Source organism: Oenanthe melanoleuca, chromosome 4A (assembly GCF_029582105.1).
Source record: "Oenanthe melanoleuca isolate GR-GAL-2019-014 chromosome 4A, OMel1.0, whole genome shotgun sequence".
Taxonomy (NCBI): Eukaryota; Metazoa; Chordata; class Aves; order Passeriformes; family Muscicapidae; genus Oenanthe; species Oenanthe melanoleuca.
Window position 1 is genome coordinate 4,371,246 of NC_079338.1, and position 25,398 is coordinate 4,396,643.

General features: G+C 43.5%; 1 protein-coding gene across 1 annotated transcript in view; it reads left to right on the forward strand.

Moving 5' to 3' along the window:
• The first annotated feature begins 1,196 nt into the window (after positions 1-1,196).
• The window catches only part of HTR2C (5-hydroxytryptamine receptor 2C), a 214,822-nt gene continuing 190,620 nt past the window's right edge, over positions 1,197-25,398 (forward strand). Inside the window, exon 1 of the mRNA XM_056491801.1 lies at positions 1,197-2,130. The gene's annotated coding sequence lies outside the window, so the exon portion shown is untranslated. The remainder of the gene's footprint in view (positions 2,131-25,398) is intronic.

Sequence of the window (25,398 nt, forward strand, 5' to 3'; positions counted from 1 at the left end):
GGAAAGAAAGTATTTGTTTTGCTGTGATGCATTCCTCCATCAGTAGTAAGTATTTGCTGGTTTTGTGTTAATGGTACCTTCCCTTTCAGACCATTTTTCAGGAAAGCCTGAAGTTACAGGATGCTTAACTTACTTTTCACCATAGCAATTTGTTTTGGCTTTGTGTGCCCAGGCTGAAATTTCCACACCGCTAACAGCTTCCCTCACGGTGATGGAGGCAGGTATTGATCAGGTTAATTTTGGTGTCTCCATGGCCTTGGAGAATCAAAGGTGCTAACGGGTTGCTGTGTGACGCAAAGCGCTTAACAAGGTTCAGGGCTTCACACTAGTTCATCCTGCTCAAAAAAGCATATTATCTATGGCAACAACTGCTGCTGAGAAAAAGGTGAAGATTTTTAATAGGGTAAATCACCTGTTTTGCAGACTTCTGAGTTTCAGATGCCAGCTGTTAGTGGGGGCAAGTTAGGGAAAAGCGTGATGTGGTCTGGACTTACTGGCATTGTTATTGTTGTGTCTGTGCTGTGACATGATGGAGGGCAAACCAGAGTATCCCAGGGCACTCAGAAGAGGGGATGAGGAAAAGTCAAGAGAGAACAAGTGGCATTCGGCTGGTGCACAGCCTGCTGGCCCCAGCCCGGAGGGGGGGCGTGGGTATGGCCCCAGATGCTACAGCCAGTCTAAGACCTGCTGAACTCATCACAGCTTTAGGATGTGTGACACATTGGGTTTCCTTCTGGCTGTGAAGGAATATCCTTGCTGTGTAACACCAAGGTGCAAAACTGCACCTGCTGCTGCTGTGGTCCTGGCCAGTGTCCCCAGTGGGAACGGTGCCTCTAACCCGACCCTCCTGCCAAGACCAGAGAGGGACACTGTGCTCCTAGGGTGTACAGGCCCTCCTTGCCTGCTGGAGACAATGGCTGGTGCTGTGTGGGGTTTGGTGGGGCAGTGCCCAGTACGACCCGTGTCTGGCCGGGGTGCTGGTGGAGGTGCCAGGGACAGGGGTCAGCAGTCGGGCTGGGTGGCAGGGGCTTGGCTGGACTCCCAGGACAGTGGTGAAGGCGTGTCAGGCCTCACTCCCAGCCGCGGGTGTAGGTTCTCCTGCTAGCTGCCCCTTCCCTTCCTGCCTCCCGGGTGCTCTCTGTACCCGGACAGCGCTCCTGCCCGCGCTTCTCGGCTGCCTGCACATGGTGAGAGCTGACTGAAGCTGCGGGCGTTTGCATCCCCAACAAGCACATGCGAGCAATGTGCCTTTAAGACTAGCAGGAGAGCAATAGTATCTCCCTCCCTCCTGTTAATTGTAGCATGTTTTCAGCCATGCTTTCCAGTCACATTCGCAGGCTGTGAGAGGGAGCAGCGCTGCCGCTCGCCAGCCCGGAGAGGCTGTGCCCGCCCGGTGTGCCCGCAGGTGATGGGGCAGCGCCCGGCACCGCACAGCGCCGTGCCAGGAGCAGCAGCCCGGCCAGCCTGAGCTCGGGGGACACTGCTGGGCTCCCCGCATCACTTGTGCTGCTCTCGTGTCCCTCGCCCGCCCGGCCGTGGCCTCCAGCCGCAGGGTCAGACCTCTGCCCGCCGCGCCCTCGCCGGGGCTCCTGCGTGAGCTGCGAGCGGTGCCTCGCTGGATCTGGGGATCTGCAGCGGGTGATGCAGTGGGAGCCGTGTGCTGCCTGCCTGGGGATGCCGTGGGCTGCCGTGGGATTGCCTGGCTCCCTGAGCACTAAGTGACTGCAACTAGCACGAGGTTGGGACTACTTCTCGGAAGATGCCCTGCGTGTCTCCGGTCATTCCTCTCCGGCCTCACCGCAGAATATTTGGAGTTGCCAGCTTTCTTCTGCCGAGGGGGGACAAAGGCAGAGGCCTCCAGAGGGTTAAGAGCATCTGCTTTTACGCCAAGTGTTTGAGCAGGAAATAATCTGCAGAGATACATGTGCAGCAATTCAACTGCTGCTGCTCTCGCAGGCTGCCGCCGCTGCAGGTCGGGCTGTGAGAGGAGCCGCGCTGCTCACAGAAGATGCTTTCCTGGTGTGTCCGAAGCTCCAGGCATGGCAGCAGAGCCCCGGCTGTCTGAGCTGGGGTAAATGTCTCCATCCAAGAGGAATTATGTTGGTTTGCTGGCTCTGTCGGCTCACGGAGGTAGGTGCTGCTGCCTGTTCGATATGCCACGATCTTTGCCGAGGGGATACAGTCCTCTCCTCAGTCTGGGGTATAAAATCTCTTAATATTTTCTGTGGGAACAGGGCTTAATTTGCAATTTATAATATCAGACAGAAAATATGTGTGTGATTTCTTTGTATGCAGCAGGGAGGAGAGGGCAAAGATACCTGAGTGATATCTTTTCTGATTGGCAATAAAGTTGTTGCACCTAATTGAAACAAACTGCCCTCTGTCTCAGCGAAATGCACCTGAGAGCTTTTACCTGTTCGTGCTGTATGACCTTTCGACGGGGTTGGCTGCAGTGTGCTGGGTTGTGCTTCGGTTCAGAAACTGGGACACAGTGCACTCTACAGGTCCCTCCATTCTGCTCCCGTGTCGTGGGGAGGACAGAGAGCACCCACGCAGAGAGGGAAAATGCTGCTGGCAGGGAGCTGGTGTTTTCTTGAGGAATGAAATTATACTAAGAGGAAGAAAATAGGTGATTTTCTTCCCTGAGGAAGAAGGAAGGTTGAGGTCCTTAAGGGTTGATCTTGGTGTCTTGAAGTAGAGAAGGAAATTTGTTTTAGAAGCAGCAGTGTATGAGTCTGGGGTTTGTGTTTTGCTTTCCCAGCTCTGTGGAGAGTTCTGTTCAACTCAAACTACTTTACCACCCAGAATCTTTGCTTGAGGATTTTTTTGCACCAATATCTGGGAGGAAAAAAAATCTTTCAGTGCCATGAAATTTACTTAGGCTTGTTTTGAAAGTTGCATTCTTGAGAAATCCCTAACAAAATCAACAGCAGCTAATACTGTTACCTTCTCACCATCAGGGCATGTGTTTTTGGTTTGTCTTGAGACCTCCAGTGGGAGCTTTATTCTGTAAAGATTAAGCTGAAAGTTTCCAGTTTTCTGGAAAAGCAGAGTGTTGGGCATTGGATATCTCTTTGATTTTGTTGGCCTGGTTGACTCACATGGTTTGCCTGTTGGCTCCTGAGTGCAGACCCTGCCCAGGAAAGCTGGCTGTGCAGAAGAGGGAGGTGCTGCCTGGATTATGCACCTGCATCATATGGAGAGTGGTTTGTGTTTGTTTCTGGCATTGCAGAGCTATTGATACAGCACAGCCAACAGTGCCATTGCTGTGTAACAGTTTCGGAAGTGTTTCTGTGGCATCCTGGCAGAACAAATGTGTCATTCATGACTGCACTCTTCAGGAAAAAGAGCAGCACTGTCATCTGCACTGTAAATCTCTTTAGTCACTTTTATTTTCTTTGCTCAGGTAGCAACACATTCTTAACTGGAATGTGAGCATTTTTGTCAGAGCATTTGTAGTTGCCTCCTCAGTTTCCCCAGGGCTGTTGTGCCGTATTTGACTCAGCACTGACATGTCTCATAGAGAAGTCTGGAGTAGAATCTCCCTCCCTTTTTTTTTTTTGTTTTTTTTGTTGATTTATTTGTTTCTATAATTTAGGCCCAAATGCAGTCAAGAACATTTCCTTCTCTCTTTGCAAGAACAGGACACTTGTGTGTCCTCCTCTGGGATGCTGTGGAGAAGATCTCTCCTGCTTTGCAACACTTCTGTGTTGGAGCTGGAGAAGCAGAAGTGGTGTGGTGGCCTTGTTGTGCATGAATCAAGAAGCCACAATCCCTGCCAGGGATTGAGGCTGTGATGATACCTGGGAACCTCTCTGTCCTGAGAAAGAGGATCCCTTCTTACCCACACACGAGGTGATATCCAGTGCTCCATAGCAACACTTATTTCTCCCACAAAGAGGAGAAAATCTCCTGGCTTCACCTGAAATGGTGAAAACACAAATGTACGAACATTCAGTGGAGTCTCACCAGTGTAGAATTGATGAAAGGTTGTCTGAATGACTTCTTTCTAGAGCAGCACTTAGAAAAGGTGGTGAGCATTAAGTAACACCATTGCCTGTGCAGGAAATACTAGGAAAGAAGATATATTAGTCATCCCATTTACTGCTGTTTGCACACAGACAGAATGGTGATTAGAACTGGCTGAATCAAAGCAAAATGGTTCTTAAACAAGATTTCATAATTCAGAATTGATTAAGGCACTTCTTGGCCAGCAACTATTTTGGTCATCTTTGTGCCTCTATTCCAGCAAGTGCCTTTTTCAAAAGGTGCTTCTACAAGGATAGCAAAATGTTGGGGTGTATTTCCATGTGTTGTGTTCTGAAGAAGTATATGGGAATATCCTTCCTTACAGCCTTACTTGTATCTACTCAGGAAATCAAACCAGTGTATTTGAACCACTGATTATTTCTGAGCAGCCTTTCTGGTCAGCAATAAAGTTCTGCATTAAACTCTAACCATGTGGAAGTTGAGAGCTATTTGTTAGAGTTAATAATGGTAATTTTTAAAGTTGTAATTTATTAAATGGGGACTGGCCAGCATTTTGTGTCACACACACTGTACTGGTCACCTTCCTCTGCCTGGCAGTCACCTGGAGACTGAGGGCAGCGACTCCCCGCTCTGCCCCTCTGCAGCAAGGAGCTAAACTTGGCATTCTTATGGGCCCAGTGATGACCTGCAGCAGAGATGCTGGGATCTTTGCAGGTTTGCCCTTTTGGAGACAATGTCTGCCCATTTCCATTAGGTCCCGTGCCTGCCCAGCCATGCTGGAATAGCTGGTGAGTCATTTGCTGCTCCTCAGTCACAGGTGGTGCAGGAGATTGGTAACAAAGAGCAAAGAAAGAACTATTTGCTGGGGAGTGATTCCTCTGGTTTCTGTAGGGATTTAAGCAACAGCCTGTCTTTAGGTGCCTGCACTCTTTCAGCAACCATTGCATTTTTATGGTTTGTATCTGCTTGTAAACCAGCTACAGGTGAGTAAAGCCTGTGGTCCAGAAACTGTTGAGTTGGAGATAAAACTGTTCCTTTCTGAGAGTGCCTGGAGTGTGTTTAAGAGTCTGTGCTACTGCATTTGAAATCTATCTGGCTTTGTACCACTTATAAAATGCATTCACAGTAGGTGGTGGCATCAGTCTCCTCTTAGTGAATGCAGATATTTATATTATGCAAAAGGTTTTCTCACTTTGCTGGATTCAGATGATGACTGGAGATACCATTCTTGTTAGATAAAAAACGAATCTGACTTTAGAGGTGAATTCAAAGAGCAATTTCTATTTAATATATATAGCAACAAATAGGAGCAAAGCTGCTTAAGGAGTACTTTAATGATGAATCATTATATTGCTCTCACCAGTCTGGAAGGCAATAAAAGTAAAAATGGAGTGCTAGGATTTAGTTGCTTAGAAAATGTACAGAAAAGGACCTGCATTGTAGAGAGGGTTTTACACCACATCAAAGAAGTGTTTTGAGGTGCAAGATTATCAGGTGACTTTCCACCCCAAAGATGAGACAGCTGCTATCAAACTAAACAATAGTTTATTGTTCCAGAAGGTCATTTTCTTTGGTTGTGACTAACCAAATTTAATAATTTATTGTTTTTTTTTAAAACCCTGACTGATTCCCCCCACCCCCAGATCAGGACAGATGCTGTCATAATGCTTCTTCAATGCTATAATTTTTATTACCAATCCTAATTAAATGCTGTAACTTCTGAAAATCAGATTAATTTGAACCATCAGCCCAGTGTAAATGCTGCTATCATCAGAGATCATAAAATGTTCAAGGCACCATAATTCTACTACAGAGCTGCAGTGGCAAGTGTCCAAGGATCTGGCTACCTTTGTTCAGCTGACACAGACTGAAATGTGTGCACTTCTGAGCAGTGCAGCATGAATAGAAATGATACGTTCCTCAGCTGTTGAATTGCACACTCTAGCCATAAGTCAACAAACATTAGAGAAATGGCATCAACCCCCCCCATCACAGTAATACTCCTTCTGTGCTATAAATATTGTATGAATTCTGTGGTTTCTGCACAATCAGTAAAGGGGAAAATAGAAGTGGGAGGTTGTTCCACAGCAAAGCTGCACTTTATTGGTGAGCCAGGACATGGTAAAGGTTAGTCCCACTGCCAACCAAGATTCTTCCATCCTTGGGCCACGGCCCATGAATTCAAGTTGCACAGTAACTACTTCAGCTAATTTGCTCTACAGCCAGGACACACTCTGATCATCACTTTGGTCTTCTGGACAGCAGGACATGTTCTGGTAACTTGGTTCCTTTATGACCAATTTCTGTATTTTGAATTGTTTTTTCCTCCACAGATATTAGGTAACAAGAAATAAATTCTGATTCCAACTCAAGCAGTGGCAAAGTTGGTCTCCTTGCTCTGTCCCAGCTTTATTTGTTAGGTGTGACAGTATGGAAGATCTCACTGGTCATTACAGATGTAATTACCTGGCTCTGACAGACAGAAGGGCATTAATCTGACACTGCAAGCATTTGTGTTGGAGCTTCATGTTTAGATTTTCTTCGCAGCAGAGAAAAAAAAGCACTCTGAGGGAGCCATTATCCTTACAAGATGAGATGAATTGCAGGCTGGAAATGCCCAGTCCTCTCCAGTCCCATGGATGGAGCCTGTGTGACTGGCTCAGGGCTGGGTGTGGGGTGGTGGCAGCAGCACTGGCTGAGATGAACCCACCCCACAACAGCAGCTGGTCTCAGCCCACATTTGAAGGGCTTGGTGGAGGATCTGACCCTGCAGGTTTGACTCTGCCTTGCTGAATTGAGTGCTTTTGTCCGTCCCTGTGATGGAGTGGGACTGTGCAGTGTGTGCTGCTATTTGTTTCTGAGCATCCCAGGAGCAGTTGCCGTTGTGTTTCTGCTCACTGGGACCTGATATTGCTACTTGATTCTAGAAACCATCCCTTTGATTGGCACTGCTAGTCATGCTTCCCCACTCCTGTTCAACAGCAGTTTTATCTGCCAGACTTGTATGTTCCAGGGTTTATGGTGAAAAGAGGGAAAATCTGTGTCAGTTACAGACTGATGTGGATAATTCATGTTTGTGTCGGTGGGTGTTGTGGATCTTCTGCTCCTGCCCACTTCCCAACACCTTGCTTGGATGCAGGCAGTTGCTGCTGCAGAGAGAAGACCAGCAAAGCGAGATTTGTGCCATAAAGAATTTTATATTTGAGATTTACCCAGCTTGTTTTGGCCAAAATGTGGAAATTTGAGTGTGTTTTCGTGCCAAGAGTTGCCACGTTTGACCACAACTTTTCTTTTTCAGCATCTGCGACATTCAGGAAGTTCTGGGCAGGCATTTATGATTTTAGAACAGCTATTGCTTGCAAAGGTAAAAAATAATAAAATGCAGAAGCATGTTAATTATCCACACTTTAATATATATAATGGTTTGCACACAGTTATTGTGGACGTTGTTATCTGGAATGCTAATGTTTCTAATGGGGGCTATTGTATGTCTACTGAAACTCTTACAGTTATGGATTAAATTTAATATACACTCCCTTTGAAAAAGCCAGGTTTTTTTATATTTTATGGTACCCAGTGCTGTGTACTTGGCTTACAACAATAAAATAGCTGAATGCTGAAATAAATGTACCAAACAGCTCTCTTGTCTTGGTAACTCAGCTGCTTTTAAATGTTAATAATCTCATTCTCTCTTTTCTAAAACTGTGTGCAAATGTAAAACCTCATGTAAGCAAGTAGGTCTGAGCACTGTAGTGTGAATATGACAAATATTCTCTCCTCAGTTCTGCAATGCATTCATGATCCTTGGGATCATCCTGATGACAGAGGCTGTAGAAAATTTCACCCAACAATTTCTCCCTGCCTTTCAGTAGAATATTCAGGCTTATTTAAGAGTGTAGATAACTGGATCTCAAAGGCATCCTCAGGGTAGTTGTTTTGGTGAGTAATTATTTCTGGTGATTTATAAAATAATAAATCCAATCTGTTTATTTTCTTGTTCCATAAGTTGAATCATCTTCGTCCTTTGTCTGCTTAATTAAGGAGCCTGCTGGTAATGCAAATCATTTCCCATGATGTGGACAAATCATTATTCAGCCTTCTTTTTGCTGAAGATATAATATAATTTAAACCCTTTCCACACAATCTATTTTCAGGCACTTAAATTATGTGCATTTCTCTGTGGTTTTCAGCATCTTTTTGGGCTATGGACATTAGAGGCAGCTTCTCTGGGACAGCAGAATGCCAGATTTTACTAATATTCTCACTAGCACCATACACAGAAACAACATGACATTTCTAACCTTGCCTCTCTTCAAACATCTAAATGTGTCATTAGATCTTGTAGCTCCAACATGGCCCTGGGACCTTATGTTCCATTTATCTGCTCTGACTCCCATACATATTTTTTAATTCTCCAACTTTCAGTGTAACAGTTCCCCCTTCTGTGAGTGGAGTAGATTCTTCCCCACTGCATTCTTTGGTCCTAGACAAGTAGATTTGTGTTTTCCTCTGTAACAGAGTCTGATCTCTGATAGGGCTGGGCACATGGAGAAGACTGAGTTGTTTCACTGTGACAATGTTGTTTCTGTAGGCCCAGTTAAAAGCACTTCCATCCACTGATGGTTCCTCATTAAAATTACATCTTGTCAATTATCAGTGATTTTTAAAGCATGCTGTAGTAATTTCAGGTGATGATATTCTTACAGTCAGTGTGTGGTGTGTCACTGAGCTGTTTGCAAAAAACAAGTTTGCAGTGCTGGCACAGCTGCTATTCCCCCCTCCCCCCGCTTTATTAAGCAGATTAAAAAATTTTGGGATTATTCCAAAGGCTGATTGAGGTTTCCATCACATGCAGGTACAGGAGGCCAAATGATTTCTGTTGCTTGCAGGTTCAGCTTCCTGGTGGCCACTGGGTGATGTTTCTCAGGAGAGACTGAACAGGTTGCTCTTGAGGTATTCCTAAAATCCATGACAAAGATAAAGCAAATTACAAAATCAGTTTTTCAGCACTCTTCTTCCCCATACTTTTTGTTGGTTCTGAGTTTTCTGCTGGTGTTTAAATATCTGTGATGCTGCTTTGAGTCTCAGGTGACAACTTACAATTGCTGGACTAATATTTGTGGCCCATCCAAAATGCTCCTGTCCAGCCTCATCTATGCCTTTTCCTTAGCTTGATCATCTTTTCCCACTGTTCTGCCCTTGAGGTACTTCCCTTCTAGCAGGAATACAAAGTAAAATCTTTCTCCTTCCAATCAAGGAGGTGTTGTTTTCTATTTCTTATCCCCTCAGTGCTCACCCTGGTATTTATTATTTATTTAGCACCCCTTGACCTCATCTCTGAGACTCTATGATTGCACCTTGATTACTTCTTCCTCTCTCTTTTTGCCACCTTCATTTTTTTCCACAGTTTTTTCTTGTGCAGTCCATTTGTTTCCTTGACACTAACAATTACTGACAGCCTGGTATCCTGTCTCCAACAGTGGCAAATAGCAGATGCTTAGAGAATAATGTAAAAAGCAGGGTGAGAATATAATAATCCTAATATATCCTGGCAGCAGTGATCAACGTCATGTCTGCCTGACTGTTGTGAATGTGTTTAAGCACAGCCCAGTAGGGGCTGTGCCTAACACCATGTGGGTGAGGAAAGGACAGTTTTACAAGATGGCAAATTTTCTTGTGTAACTGCCTCTTTCTAAAAGTGCTGGACTTTCCTCATGCCACTGCTTTGCTCAGCTTAGCACAAACAGCCACTTGCTTGTTTCTGAGCCAGTCTTGAGGTTAATTCACAGGACTTCTTGTACCTGGTCGAGTAGGAGCTTGTGTTCTCTCTCTTCTGTCTCCTTGAGATGGTTGCAGTGTGGCAAGATGAAGGGAAAAGTCCTTGTGTTTGGTTAGGAGCCCTTATATGATTGTGCTGCTTGACAGATTTCTCTGGTCCTCAAGCTCTGACTGGTTGCAATACAATCTGATAAGTGTGATGCTGAAAATCTATGAAAATTGTGGCCACATAGGGAAGGGAGAGACCCAAAGCAGCAGGAGAAGTTATGTGGAGAGTTTGGGGGACTTTTCTCTCTGTATCTTCATGGTTGCTTTGGATTTCATTCTTTATTTACAGATTGTTTGCTTTCTCCAGTATGCCTTCAAATCTGAAACAAGGTCTGAACTGTGTGAAGGAGGTAGAAAAATGTACTTCAGTTTTATAAATGCTAGGTTTGAAATTGCATTTAAAAATACTTCTGTTAGTATGTAGAATATTTTATCCAGGGTACTGAGCAGCTAAATAAGATGAGTGATGCTGCAGGTATTAGACCTTTATCTCCTACTCCTTCATCTGATGCTTCCTCTGCTCCAGCATCCAACACCATAGTTCAATTTAACCTCACCTGATGGCCAGCTTGACTGATTTTTTGAGAAATTTTCTTTGCATATTTTCTTTTGGGGTTATTACTTTCATTACTATATTACATTATCCACAAAATTTTTGGAGTCCCTGGAAGTTCTTTAGGATAACACCTAATGGACCAAAGGGAAGACAGGAGCACTTTGTTCACATGACTGGTCATCAGCACCCAGCTCTTCCCTGTTTGACCTCACCAGTAAGGAAAAGGGTTTTTCTACAGCTCTCACTACCCCAGTGCTTGCCATGTGATTGCTGGAAAAGACTGGGCATGATTCTTCCAGTCTATTTTCTCCCCTCTCCTTGCAGAAGCAGAGGAGAGGCTCCAGTGAGCTGTGCCAAGTGATGCCTGCAGTGGCTGTAGAGGATGTTCAGAACAGGGTGAGGCACACAGTGTGCCTTTCCCAGATGGAGGTTTCCAACTTTGTGCAAAGTTGTGCACGCCAGAGCTCAGGAGTGTGTGCAATGCAAATTATCTCGTTAGAAATTCAGGGCAGAAAGGCACACGGCTCCTTTGCTGCCACAGGGAACTGTATCCAGAGACTCAGGGTGGAAATATGCCTCCTGATACATGTTTTAGTTCTGTATAAATCATCTGTAAGTATAGCTCACTCTATTCATTTAGCTGGTGACATTCTTATTTAGGAGTGATACGAAACAGTCACAAAGTAATAAGAAATGCCTGAGAAGAAAATATGTGCTAAAGCTCTTAGGTGTAATGCTAATTTAAATAAAACATGGGCTCTTTTGGGGCTGAAGAATATTTCTCCTAGAAATCCTAATAATATTTAAGCCATGGATGCTTAAAAATTGTGGGTTTTTTTACTTTTTTTTTTTTTTTTAAAGTGCCATGAAGATGTCATGATTATTTAAGAATGTTTTAGACTGCTTTTTAGGTTGAGTTTATTCATTCTGTTTTTAAAAGAATGTTTCATTAGCATCTTAGCAGGAGGGACACCTGTGCTCATCTAATGTATGCAAATGCAGCCCAGCAGCCTGTACCCCTAACCACGATGGAAAGCACAGAGAAGGACTGCTCATCACATGCTTCAAGTTAGGCTGATGAGCAAGGGCATGTTAAGCAGATATTCCTTTAATGATTTTTAATGCAGATTGGGTGCATAGAAAAAGAATGTGAGTTTTTCTAAAAGCAGAATAAAAAGAAATATTCAAAAAACCTCTCCATATTCTACATTAAGCCAAATTATAAATATGCTAAAGGTAATAGACATTTTACCTAGGAGGTGTTTATTCCTCCCACTCTTTATTTCTCTGGAGGTTATTCACAGTGGAGGCATTATTCTGTAAAATCCTTTGCAGAAGTGATAACCTTGTGCTACTTGCAAACAAAATTTTGTTAACTTTGAGTTATTGCTGCCATCTCACAGTGCAGATGCTTTCTAGTTGTGGTGTAAAAATTAGAACAAACAAGTCTTATTGTCTTGAAGTTCTCATTTATTAATATTAAAAGATAGGTGTCCATTTTTTAATGTTGGGTGATTGGAATTTGAGTTGAAGCATGGTCATGGTAGTTTGTTGTCCTGGTTTGAAGGTGTGCTAGGAAAGGCAGGAACTTCTCTTTGAAATGGAGAATGTAAACCCCCTCCCTCCAAATTATTATAATTTTGAAATTAAGGGGCTCTCAGGCAAAGATATGGGAAATAGGAAGAACAGTTCTTCACTAGGAAAATTCAAATAGAAATGCAGTATTACAAAGAACAATCCCAAACCCTGCCAGAGTCAGAATCCAAGCTGACACCCGTCAGTCAGTCAGGGTGTTGGCACAGTCCCATTCAATGGTGGCTGCATCCTCCTGCAGTGGCAGATGTGGTTCAGCTGGAGCAGTGCTCCTGGAGAAGGTGCAGTTTCCTCTGAAGATCCAGGGGTGATGTGGAAAGGTCTGGATTTCCTCTGGAATCCAGTGGAAAGAAGGTACCTTGGTGTCCAAAATCTGAGTTTTTATCTGGGTAGGAAAGGCTTGGCTCCTCCCCTGGCTGGAGCATCTCCCAGTGGGATGATGGAATTTTATCAGTCATGCCCTGGGATTAAATGGCCATGAACAGGAGATATCTCCTGGAGGGAGGATGGGCTGTGGGAAAGATAAAGATGATTGCCCAGCTGGTTTAAAGATGGCCCATGAGCAGATAATGTGTGCCAGGAGATCAGGGGCACTGCCCCACCCGGCTGCAGCAGATGGGGACAGAATCCACATTTCTGGCACATCCTGTATTGCAACCCAACACAGTTGTTATGTTGATGTTGAGGAGCACTCCCTGTGCAGCTGCAGTGAGAGCTCCAGGCTGTGCCCTGGTTGGGGGAAATGGCCAGAGCCCCAGGCAAGGGGCTGGGAACCAGCACTGACCCTTCACCTGACAAAGGACCCGGGGCTGGGGGTGGCTGGGGCTGGCCTGGCACTCTGAGGCTCTGCAGGAGCTGCTGAGCAGCAGCAAGACCCCAGACTAAACAGCACCTTGGAATGGGTGCAGAGTGTGAGGGCATCAAAGCCCAGGGATTCCTTTGCTGGGGTCCCTCCCTGGAGGCACCATTTGCAGCTGTTATCATGTCCTGCACCACGATTAAGTGATTTAAAAGAACCAGGTATTTGGGGGCTCTTATGGGACACCTGGGGTCGAGCCAGTGAGGGAAACCTGTCTGTGTGTTTGGGGTGTGCAGAGAAACCCGGTGGGTGACTGGAGCTGCCACTGCAAAGGGGCTTTCATGCCAGCAGGGACAGTCTGGGTGGTGCCAGCGTGACCTCAGGAGTGGCACAGAAGGGTCACACAGGACCTGATTTCATCAGGCCATGGGAGTGCTCAATGAAGTCCTCAGCCTGAGGAACAGTATTGTTTTTCAAAGTGAAATGAAATTCTTTAGTTTGTGGTGTGCCCTGAAAGGAATAGATGCTATTAACTGGAGATTTAAACTTTGTCCCTGTCTGCTGCTGGCTGCAGATTTTATGATAGTTCTCTTTTTATTTCTCCAATTCGTGTTGTATGGTTTGTGTTGCTTTAGTCTGTCAAAGTAGGCTGGAGAGACTTGGACTTCCAACTAATTTTCTGAAAAGCTGCAATGGATAAGGTATGGCTTTGCCCTGGCTCTTTCATCTGTGGCAGGGCAAATATTATGTCTGCCTGCAGCACTTGAGTGAAATCTCCTGTGGGTTGGGAAACAGAAGGTGTGAATACTTTGCTAATGATGCTAATTTGGGAGAAGAGATACCCAGGAGGACAGGTTTTCTCCCTCCTGCTGAAGCAGTAAGCACTGTGTGCTTACAGGGGTCTCTTCTGTTGTGGTTTGGGCTGCCTGGGCTCATGTGACTCCTTTTCTAGCTGTCCTCACAGTTCAGAAATCATGGTTTTAAAATTCACAGTTTTTAAAAATGTTTATCTTAGTAGGAGAAGATGACTTACAGTGATTGTTTTCTTGTTCTGTCACGTAAACTCTTCAGTTAATGCATATGATCACAGAACCACAGAATTATTTAGGAGTTTTTGGGCCTTTTTTCATGTGATTTTAGGGGTTTTTGGGCCATTTTAAGTCACATTACCTCCAGTTATTTTGCCTGCCCATTTTCCTAGTTTTTCCCTCAGAAATCCCTGGAATCTAGCTGGGCCATTTTTGGTTTTTTGGTGCAGATTTAAGACTATTTCTGGCCATTTTTCTGTGCAATTTCTGGGGGAATTTTTGCATTTCTTAGTGTGAATTTTTAGGCATTTTTCTGAGTCTTTAGACTGAATTTTTCCTGGGTTTTTCCTGATGTTTTTCCCTATAATCCCGGGAATTCTGGCCAATTTTGGGTTGTTTCAATGCAGATTTCAGGAGGTTTTGGGCCATTTTTTCGTGCAATTTTAGGGGGTATTGGGCTAGTTTAAGTCGGCATTTCCTCTGGATATTTTGCCTGCTCATTTTCCCAGATTTTCCTCATAAATCCCTGGATTTCAGCTGGGTTTGGAGACAATTTTGGGTGTTTTAGTGTGATTTTAGGACTTTTTGGAGCCATTTTTAGTGCGATTTTTCAGGGATTTTTGCATTTCTAAGTGCGAATTCTGGGGGATTTTTCTAGTTTGTTAGGCTAAATTTTTCCTGGATTTTTCCTGATGCTTTTTCCAGCAATCCTTGGAATTTTGGCAGAGTTTAGGTGTTTCAGTATGGATTTCGGGAGGTTTTGGGCCATTTTTCATGCGATTTTAGGGATTTTTCAGCCATTTAAAGTCCCAAATAATGAAGTCCAGTCTTGGACCGATCACCACCTTGTCAACTAAGTGCCAGGTCCAGTCATTTCCTAAACACCTCCAGGGATGGTGACTCCTCCACCTCCCTGGGCAGCTGCTTCCAGCAACCCCTTCCATGAAGAAATTGTTCAACCTGAACATCCCCTGACACAGCTTGTGGTCACTCCTTGTCCTGTTGCTGGTGGCCTGGGAGAAGAGGCTTCACCTGGCTGCAGCTTTCAGGGAGTGGTAGAGAGTGAGAAGGTTTCCCTGAGTCTCCTTCTGTCCAGGCCCCCCTCAGCTGCTCCCCATCTGCCTTGTGCTCCAGACCCTTCCCAGCTCTGTTCCCTTCTCTGGACATGCTCCAGCCTCTCAGCCTCTTTATTGCTGTGAGGGGCCCAGAGCTGGACACAGGATTTGAGGAGTGGCCTCACCAGTGCCCAGTCATGGGGATGTCACTGTTCTGGTCCTGCTGTCACTCCATGGGTGGGACAGGCCAGGTGCCAGTGTCCTCTTGCCTACCTGGGCACACCTGGCTCATGTTCAGCTGCTGTTCACCAGCACCCCCAGGGCCTTTCCCTCCAGGCACTTTCCAACCCCTCTGCCCCAGCCTGGAGCTGCAGGGGTTGTTGTGACCCCAGGGCAGGACCTGGCTGACCCTCACACAATGTCCAGATCCCTCTGCAGAGCCTTCCTGCCCTCCAGCAGATCAACACTCCCACCCAAACTGGTGTCACCTGGCTGAGGGTGCCCTCAGTGCCCTGGTTCAGATCATCACTGAAGTTGGTCCCAATGCTGAGCCCCACAAGTGTCTGGCTGCCCTCAATGATGTGTTAAGTGCAGAGGAGTAAGAGACAATTTTGCTGCTGTCCCAGGCAAGGAAAAGGTGCTGGGGCACAGATAAGCAGACTGAGGAAATCCCTATTTTTTCCATAAGTGGAATCATACATTTCTGATTTATTTTCTAACCAGATATTTTAAACCTATCCAAACTTTAGGGTGTTGTTTCTACAGTGGACTGCTTAACATTGCCACTCTTCCTGAGGGTACATAGTATTTAACTCCCTAGATTTTATTACATTTCCAAATAAAAATCTCTACAGGCATTTTCACTTTTTTTTTAATACACTATTTTTACAAAATATTTGGAAAGCTCTTATTTCACTAATCAATACTAAGCTCAACATTGACATCTGACTTGTGTAGTGACTTGCAGAGCAGTGTAAAATGATTGCATTAGCCTCACAGGATGTTTCCTGCTTCCAGTACTGACATTTTGTAGGGAAAAAGGAAGACCTGTGTCTCATGCTATGCAGCAAAACTCATTATTCTGCTGGCAGGTCTTGGGGATTCTCTGTATTTCCTTCAGGTCTGCTGCCTGTTGGATGGCACGTGGGCACATTTTTTGCTGAATGAACTTTCCTGACCTGTAAAACCAGTGAGATGCATCACAAGCTTCCCTTGGCTGTAGCATTGGCACATATAAAATGGCATTATGGAGAACTGAGCTGCTATCTGAGCCTGTTTCATGTTTCTGGATTTCACTTTCCTGAGCTCCCCCAACGAGGATGAAGCGAAAAGAAATGATGTCACTTTGTAAGACAAACAAATACTTAAATTTTTGTGGAATGCTTTCCAATGGATCTCTTTTTGAAACTTTACAAGCTTGCCTAGTCATATAGCTTTAATGCTCTCTTTGTCATTTGACTATTTGCTGTGGTTGAAGGAAGAACTAACTCCAGGCTCTAAATGAAAGACTCTCAGTATATCTGTCATAAACAAGCAAAGAAACAATCCCCAATCTCTCCTTAGTCTCTAAGAAGTGTTGCTCTACAGCTGCATCAGTGTTTTTTTGTATATTCTATGTCCTGGGCTATTCCAGAAGATTATTTTGATCAGGAAATGACTACCAGCCACATCACTGCCCCAAGCAATGATGAATTCACAACCCTTTATGGAGTTTACAAGTGAGTTTGCCATGTTGTCTGACATTGATGCAGAGCACTGCATCTCCCAGAGATGAGGGAAAAGCTTGCTGGAAACACTGTGAATAATAATTATAGAGCTATATTCACCTCTGATTTCTTTTGGAGATTTCTGTGAGAAAAATGGATACTGAGATAGAATTTTCTCTTTTGCTCTGTGTCTCTCAGGGACTTCTTTTTTGCTTCTGGCTGGTAGAGGAAAAATGAGAAAATGCTGAAATTGAACACTAGACTTCCTAATAGTATGAAAAGCATCCTAAGGGGCTTGGATGTATGTCATAATGGCAGTAGTTTCTTTGATGATGGGTAGCTAAGAGGTCAAGCTTGAAAATCTTGATACAATTTTCTAAGATAGTTCAGTTTTGTCAGGATGACAGATTTTTGATTGGAGACAAAATATAAGAAATGAGGGGTTTATTTTGTGAGGATGATAGGAACAGGTAGCTGTTTTTGTACAACAGACCCTGTTATCTTTTTCTTTTTTTGCACAAATGTGGATGCTGACTCCAGGAAAGATGAAGGTCCAAGGACAAAATATTGCCTGGGGCAGTGGATGCCATTGTTTATAAAAGCTGTGCTGCACTGCTATATAAAAATGTGTTGCAATGGCAGTGTTGGGGTGCATGTAGTTCTAGAAATGCATTCAGGTTTTAGTGTCTTCTAAGGGAAATTACCTATTTGTTAACAATTGCTTCACTATCAGGAAGCTTTTGAGAGGACTCTGTGTTTACAGATTCAGGGATCTGTTTTCTGGAGTTTGGGGCAGTTACTGCTCAGGATAGAGTTCTGCAGCAAAGGGTTGACTTTTGGGGTGATATGGTTCATGCCTGTGCGACCTCTGAGGCTTGACATAGAATATAACAACTCTAGATTAAACATTTTCCCAAGTTAGCCACTTTTATGTGGATGGTGATTGTAAGCAAACAGAAAAGGATATTAAAAAGAGAAGCTTTATGAGGATATTGCAAATAAAAACTACATGATATTTACATTGCAGCTACATCCTGTTAAATGCCTTTGAATATCATGTAACAACATCTCTCCAAATACCAATTACTGTTTCACTGTAACTGCAGTGGTTGAGGTGGACTTGAAGTCTCAAAAGGCTTGAAGGTTCCTTAAAATCAAGACATTGGGTCTTTCAGAATAAATATTTTACTGCTCAGGTTTACACCAAGTGATTATGATTATGAACAGCACTGAATAAATGTGTGAAATCCCAGAAGCTGTGTGCAGTATCATACCCAGGAAGGTCCCTGGCAGCTGTGAAAACTCTGCTGGCAATCAGCAAGGAGTTACATCCTCAGGAGCCACAGTCTCCTACGCATTATGTGAAGAGGAGGAAGGAAAGAGAGGTGCTGACCCTCAGTGCAGGAACTTCTCAAGCTTGCAGCTGAATATCTGCCAGAACTGAATGGAGGAAAATCTCCTTTGTCTCCTTTGAAAATTTACTGAAAATGTCCCTCACAACAGCTTTAGCCCACACTGCCCTTCATTCAAAAGAAAGATGATAACTTTGTTTTCAGTCTTCTCATTGCACTCAGTGAAACAAATGCTGCCAGAATGCGAGTGGGCATCATGTTCTGAATGTGCAGTATTCTTTTTCTGAGAGGCTTTATTTTATGATTTAATTATTGCATGACAAGGGTTTGTCTGAAGAAGAAGAAGGCAATTTAATTGGATTTTCTGTTTTACATGCAGGATCTAAAGAATTACTGGAAGGTGTTTCTCATAATGTTTACAACTCTCCTTTTATAACACATATTTACACGTATTTCATGGCTGACACAGATGTACGTAGAGAAATAGTACATATTTATAGACTAAGCCTATAGTTTAAGGCAAATAAGCAGGCCTTGCCTTTAGTAGAATATTTTCCTGCATAAGGACTCTGATTTTAAATAGTGTGGATAATGGTGTCTTTGCTATCTGAGGAGTGTATGGTTATGACTCATGGTGTCATAAATACTACGGCTATTACAGTGAGCATCCAAGTGAAATTACACAAAATTATATATTTGCCAGGGTTCTTTTCTCTAACGGCCAAACTTCAAAATAGAAAGCTTTATTATTCATTTTGATGCGTCTGAACTACTGAATGTTCTTGCTGGCCCACTAGACAGTTTAATAGGGCTCCTGAACATCATCAATAATTCATGCATCCCTTAAACAGGGATGTGGTACTTGTTGTTCAACTATAATCTGAGGGTATTAAATTGTGAGCTACTATAGGATGGTCAGGGACATGCTCAGTGCCGGGCCTAGACCTTACAGATGTGCAAAGCTCTTGGATTTTGTGCTCCCAAACAGGGAGTTTTCCTTTTTACCCTCCCCACTACTGTTGCTTTTCCTGAGAGGGAGGCAACTGTTAGCCAGGGATTAGTGAGTGCCCTTCAGTGCAGTTTGGATGATGTAAACAGTGTAAATCATCCCCAGCATATGACTCTCACTGCTGGCTGGACCAAAACTGGTGGTCCAGGTGGAGAGGTGGGGAGGAAACCGATGTATGAAGCTCAGTTGGCGTTAACAAAAGTGAAAGTTAAACTGGAATGGATTGTCCAGTTCAAGACAGAACTGAAAATCCAGTGATTATTGTAGGATGTATTAATTGATATTTATGAAGAAACCTAATGGGATGTGATTTTTTTTTTTGGAGGTATATCTTTGACTTCATTGTTTTTCTTTCTGACACACACTGTGACATCCCTTGTTGTGCTAAATACCATGTCCAAATAGAAGGTTTTACAATCAAAGAGGATGAGAAACGCTAAGGATGAGTACAAGCAAGGCTATCCCCAGGGGTCTGTCATCTTGCCATGCCTCAGGGAGGTCTGCTGGTAACATTGGCTGTCTTTGATCTCCTGTTGCCACTGCAGAACTGAGGCATGCACAGCACTGAGACACGTCATAGAGCTGAGAAATCACTGAGTTCCCTCTGTAGCAATTCAGGCTTTTTCTGCAAGGACTTTCCTCCTTCAGACTTGTGCCACTTGAGCCATGCTCATGTCTCAACAGGAGTTGAGTAAGAAGTTACAAAGAGCTCAAAAATTAAGGGTTTATTGTCTTGTGCAGATATTTCTTAGAAACTCTTGGCAGTGTTATTTTCGAGTAAGAATTTGTTGTACAAAGAGGAGTAACTTGTCAGACAAGTGCAAGAAAACAGTACATAAAACCATTCAAGTGAAAGTTTTCCTGTAGGTGGAATGAGTCTTAAGAATTTCTTCCTTTTGGAACTTTTTGTCCTTTATCAGGTTTCTAAGAAAAATCTCATGCTGACCTGTTGAGTTCTGCATTGCTGTCTGGATTAGGGTTGATGTGTCTGTTCAGGATGTAGAAGACTGTCAAGAACTCCATGGCCATGCAGCTTTCAGGAGTGAATCTGCAAACCCCAGGCAAACATGAGCTGTGCTGGTTTGAAAATAGCTTTTTTGCAGCTACCTTAGAGGCTGGTAGTGCACTAGAGAGTTGTACTCTGCCAGTGTGATGTCTGTGTTGAGCTGGGGGGCAGAAGGAGGCTGTTCAGCTCTGTCCCAGCCTGGCATTGCTTAAGGCTGGGGGAGATGCAATTTCCCTGCACGCTGGCTCACTGTGCCTGATGCCTTATGCATAGGGTTTCTAGCAAAAATGGGCTAGAGCTCCCATTTTTCTATCCAGACTGCAATGAGGTTAATCCTAACAACATGCAGCTCCTCCTGGAAATAGCTTTTAGGTGGAGGGGGTGTTTGAAAAGAAAGATGATGGTTCTTCACTTGCTTTTGGCCGTAATGGAGGCATTTGGATCTCAACATTTCTCTCTTAACTGCTGCCTTTCAGTGAACCTTTTCCTCTGTCTGGGTGAAGTGTTTGGGTCAAATGAAAGTTGTGGCTCTGAGGTGAAATAGCAGATGATGGCAGTGGTGACAGTGGTTATGTCATCTTGCACTTGTGCCTCGAAGTGATGGCTGGTGGAAAAGGGCTGGGTGTTCCACACCAAGGGTGGTTACTGTGGTTGCTCCTCTGGGACACTCAGCCCCAGCAAACCCAGCTTCTCAATAGGCTGCCAGCAGGGCATCTGAGATCACAGCTCCTGTACCACACAGAACAGGGGAAGTTGGAACTAGCAGCATTTGAACCTGTTTCCAAGATGTTTGTTTGTGACCTAGGAGGGCTGAGTCTCGCTGATCATGGCTGAGCTCTGAGCACTCTGCCTCCTTTGCCTACTGCATGCATGGAGCTCCTGCTTATGCAGTGGTACAGGTTGTCCTGCTTCTGTCCAAACTGCTCATCACCAGTAAAATAGCTCTGAAATGTGATGGGATGGAACCATTTCATGAGGAATTCTTTTATTCCTATTTTCCTCTCTCAATGCTGTGACAAGCACTGGAGTTCCTCCAGACTGTCAGTGGGCCTGGGACCCTCTTTCCAAATCTGTTTTCTGCTTTATTTCTTAGTGTCATGTTTTGTTTCCATGGAAACTCCTCAGCCTAACTGAAGTTATAATACTGTCAGGTGCATGAACAATGCTGTCATTGAAGAGCATCCTCAGCTCTGGATGTTTGCTCATCATGTGTCCTACTAGACAGTCAGTATGGTGTCAGGAGAGGCTACGTGGTCACCAAAACTTGATGGGAGCCTGAAGGCTTTGGAAGAGCTGCTGAAGCTTGCTGTTGCACCCCTGGAGAGGAGTTTCCTTTGGCTGGTGTTCCTCAAGGCTGTTGTGCCCACAGCAATTCTGTTTAGAGGAAAGGAGGAATATTTTGCCATTTTCAAAAGAATTAGCTTGGGCTGTGTGTAAAAGCCTGTCTGCACAATTCATATTGAAAAGAATAGACTTACAGCAGCATCAAAGGAAGTTAAATAGAAAATATGTTGCTTCCAGGAAAATCAGATTAACTACAAACTGTACCTTGGAGTGAAGAGCTGACTTCTATCACTGAGCATGGAAGTATGTGAAGCAATTTTTGTGTGCTGTGATGAATAAGCGTGGATGATTAGCATCAATATTTTAAATTCTGTTTGCACCCTGGAATCTGCTCATGGCAATATCTTCCTTCTTTCAGCCCCATCCCTACTGTTTTCATTGAAGAACATTGATATGAGAAAAAAAGCTTACTTTTGTGGAGGCAAAAGTACTGTACCTAAAATAACAGTTTCCCCTTTCCCCTGTGAAATTTTACAGATGCTGTTATATTGGGAGCTCCATTTTCAAAGTGCCACATTAGCAGGACAAAACACAGTGCACAAGAAAATTTGCAACCCTTTAAGGAAGAGCCATTAGACTGTGAGATAAAATGTGGCTCTGCATCTCTAAAAATAATATATTTGCATCTCTATAAGAACTTCAATTTTGGTAGCCAGGAATAGTCTAGGCATCTTCATTGTAATTATTAAGAATTACTAGCTTGCACAATTACTGCTTTGAGAGAGATGTGAATGTACATGGTATTTTAGAGGACAGGGAGAAGTGAAGAATTTATTGCTATTTAAAAAGCTGAAGTTTACTTGTTTGCTGGCAAACAGTATAGGAATTCAAGAACTGTCAGGGTGGAGAAGGCTGTGTGTTCATCTTGTTTGGTGTCTCTGATGGATGCTAAGATGTTCAGAGGAAGGGGGAAACCTTGTCTTAGCAGAGGTGAGAGAATTTCTCCATCCAGTGAAAACCAGAAGATGTAAGAAGGAAGAGAGGAAAGATGCAGAGCACTTTTTTTTTTCTTTTTTTTAACGGCTGTTACTTTACATTTGAAAAACCCTAAAAAGAAAATCATCAGTTTGGAAAGAGATCAGTGTCAGGAAGTTCTTTCATATAAATCTGCAGCTACTCTGGTTTAGGAACACAACATTTTGGTGCTCAGAAACTCCTTTTTACATTGTCAATCACACATCCGTAGCCTGAGGACTGCCACAAAGTCCCCTGAGCTCAAGGAAAGGGACTCATCATTCATTGTAACTTGTATCATGTTCAAACAGCAGAGCTGGCTCTCCACAGCCTGCAGCCTGGACAGTGGGAGCAGCAGGAGTTTCTGCAGTGAGGAGTGGGGTGATCAGGCCATGGATTTGATGAATTTCCACTTACATGATGCAAGAATAGTAATCTTTTCTGGAACTATTGAAAATGCCCACAGCTCTGCATCTTAGAATGGGTTTCACATACCAAGTAAAACCGTTTTCAATTTTCTATGCTGTAAAACAGTGTCTGTGCACTCTCGTTCCATAACAGGATGGAATTTTTCCATTCAGTGGTGTGGATCAGCTCTGCTGGCTTTTTGTTTCTCGTGAGCTTATTGCAATGATTTAAATAGATGAGATAGGATGTACTTTTTGCATGAGCACTGCCAGAACTGGCAGCCCTCCACAGGGCTGTACTAACAGGTGCAGATACTCCCTGTCAGCACCAAGGTGTCAGCTCACCGTTCCTGACTGCTTCTCTCATGGCTGGGTGTCAATGCTCCTGCTGCCTCCTGGTGAACACCAGCATTTGGATATCATTCTGACCTCCATAAGGATCTCCTGCTGCAGAATGCTGCTGGAATAAGCTCTGAACATGCCTGTCTTCTGGTCCTCGAAAAGCCCCATTTTTCACAGCACATTTTCTTTTGAAGTCTGATTCAAAGCCCATTGTAATTGGTGTAGTGTCCTATGCATTCTAATGCAGCCAAATCAATGGTCATGCATTTAGGAATGAAGAAAATTGCTTGCATCTGCAGGGTGGGAGGATTCAATCTTAGAGTGCCATGATGTTTGAAAGGGTCTTGGATGTCAGGCTGAAACCCAGCCACGTGTGAGCTCCAGCTTTGTGTGGCTGAACGTGGCCCTTGGCTGTACCTGTGGGGGAGGGATTTTTGCTCACATTCACCCTGCTGATGACACAACTGCTTAGACATCCAGCCCCTCTCTGATGTCAACACTTTTTAAACAAGGATTACAGAAATTCCTAAAGGGCTCAGGAAAGTCCTGCAAAAATGACTGGGTGTCTGTAAAACATTCATTTTTAACGAGAGGCTCAGTCTAGTTAAAATAAGGTTAAGAGGATACTTATCGGAACTGTATAAACACCAAGGCAGGAGATTTATGGTTGCAGGAGGCTTTTTAAACTAATAGGCAAAAGTGGAACTGTATAAATCAGTGGATGGAAACTAAAATTAAGCTAATACATGTTGGAAGAAGTGTAACCTCAAAAAAAAAAAAAAATCCTACCTAAGAGCAGAGCGGGTCTTTATCACTAAAAGTCCTTAGGAATATATCCATTTTGAAGGTCAGCATATTACTGACTTCCAGGGTAGCTGCAGGAGACTCTGATTAAAGATTTCTGGGTTATACTATGTGCAAGACCTCATTAAATATTTAGACTCCCTACTCTTGGCCTTAAAACCTAAGTACTTGGCAGTCACTGATGTGAGGGAGCTTTGGAGAAAATCCTTCCAGAGTTTTAGATTGAATATTAGGAAAAAATCTCTTCCCAGAAAGAGCTGTCAAGCACTTGAAAAGGCTGTCTGGGGAAGTGGTAGAGTCACTGGCAGTACTTAGATATGGCACCTGGGGCTGTGGTTCAGTGGTGGGCTTGGCAATGTTGGCTTTATGGTTGGACTTGATGATTGCAGAAGGCTCATCACACTGTTAGATGATAATTTCCATAAGGAACCAGACTCCACTGGCCAGGATTGCTCCAGGATCCAGTGATTAAAAAAAAATAAAAAATTAGCTGGTCTGATTTATTGTTTTTGAAAATAACTTTAAACTGATACTTCTTAGCATATATTTTTGCTGGAGAAGCTTTTAGGTGTAATGTTTTTAACTGTATATAAAATTATCTCACTGGTGCTTATGAATGTTTTATCCCGGGAGCAAAATCTGTAGCTAAATATTCTGGGCAAGTAATGAAACTGTCTCTAAAGAAACCCTTTGAAATGTACATATTAAGTAAGTGAAGAAAGGAAGAATCAATGAATTTTTTCATTTGCAAGTCTCAGTTGTAGCTATCTTAGATGTTGCTTACAGATTTAATAGGTATAAAATAACAAAGAGGGTTTCTTTTTCCCAGAATTTACTCACCTTTAAACAGCTGTCATCAGATTTACAGTACACTGAGTGTGTGGCAATTAGGATTTTATACTAAGATCACAATTTGAGATTACAGCTTCTTTGGGGTTTGCTTACACAGCATTTATTAAGGTGAAAATAAATAAATGTCCTGTGCATCAATGTCCTTTGAGAAGCACTCTCCATTTCTGAGTTCTGTCAATACCATCCTTAGCTGAAAGCACCACCCATGTGGGATCTCATCCCAGCTCCTCACAGACAGATTTCTACCCATGACCATGTGGCATCAGTTTGTATCCTGCATCTTCCTTAATTGCTTGTAAATTATATGCTTTGGAAAGCAGAGAGTGATTTTGATTTTTGAAATACCATACTCACAAGGCAGACTTGCCTTGAGAAGGGGTAGGCTGAATTCTTGCCTTGGAGATTTTTAAATTCACTAAAATACTTAAGCTTCAGCAGAAGCAAAGGGTCTGGGTCAGTTCAGCAGTGTAACAAAATCCAAATGGATGACATTTTAATGCCAAACAGAATTGTACTTCTGTAAAATAATAATAACAGTATTCTACCCTGCTTGATCTGCTTTAAAATGTTTCATTTGCCTTAATAAAGCCTTGTGATGCCATTGTGTGGCTGATGCTATTAATGCTGAAGACCAGTGCTTTTAACAATGTCTCTTGAAGTGCAGCATATGGATACTATAGGAGTAAGAATAATATAAATTTAACTAAACTGCCTCAATGTGCCCCCTCCTCTGGGGAAAAAGAACCAAACAAGCCAGAAATGAGAAGTAATGAAG